Source organism: Podarcis filfolensis (assembly GCF_964270895.1).
Source record: "Podarcis filfolensis genome assembly, chromosome: 3".
Lineage (NCBI taxonomy): Eukaryota > Metazoa > Chordata > Lepidosauria > Squamata > Lacertidae > Podarcis > Podarcis filfolensis.
In genome coordinates, this window is record NC_139606.1 from 3,352,589 (window position 1) to 3,353,635 (window position 1,047).

Genomic DNA, 1,047 nt, shown 5'->3' on the forward strand with positions numbered 1-1,047 from the left:
TGACCCATTGATTTCAATACACAGCTACCTTTCTCTGGACTGAGGTCAAAAATTTCCAACATTCAGCTGCAAGAGTTTCTTAAAGTACGAAGTCATAACGTTGTAAAGTGTGAATAAAAACCACACACACAGAGACACCATTCTCCAAAGAGTTGATCCAATTCTCATTGCTATTTTTTAAAAAAGAAAAATAGGCATTTGTTGGGCTCTGAGCCACCCACTCCCTGTTGTGCACATCCCTGTTCCAAGAAGGACACAAGAACTCAGCAATCAGTACTGGATAAATCAAATTTCTGTTGAAAACCAGAACTGTTTCTTCAAAATTTTATCCACAGAAGAAGGAAGTACCCAAAATGCAATAGGTGCACTTCCATGGTGGCTTTCCACTCATGTTTTGTACAGCCTTATTCATCTTCAAAAGCCTTTGGGGAACTTTAAAATATTTGTAAAGCAATCATATTCATCTCCCTGCCTCACTCTGAAAAGGCCTTCTTTGGTTGCTTTTATGACATGCGTGCTACTACCTTGATGATAAACAGGCCCTTTTCTAAGCCTCAGCTTCCTGAGGAGAGAATACAACACCAAGAAGGTTGAAGCCTTGCTTATTCCCATCAGATGATCAAGCAAAGCCATCTTTGGGAAAGCTCTCTTCTGATCCTCTCAGATCTTCCCAAATTCCCTCAACTGACAGGTATCCATTCCAGATATCCACACTCTACGTTTAAAACCCATGGAGCCTTGGCAGCCCCCAAAGAATCATGGGAAAGCATAAACCTAAACACAATGTAGTATTTTTGTTATTATTATGTTATTATTATTTTCAATAAAATGAATAAAAACCAATAAACATAAAGCAGTAATACCATGCAATATTTCTAGTACAGATCCTTTGAGAGTTAGCTTACATTATCCAATATGAGAGGTGTAATCCACAGGCTTTCAGTCCTGGTCTAGTGTTATTTGCTCTGCTTGTGAAAACAATAATCCCCCCCAGCTATGAACGTGTCATTTATTATTATTATTATTAATTGAATTTATATACCTCCC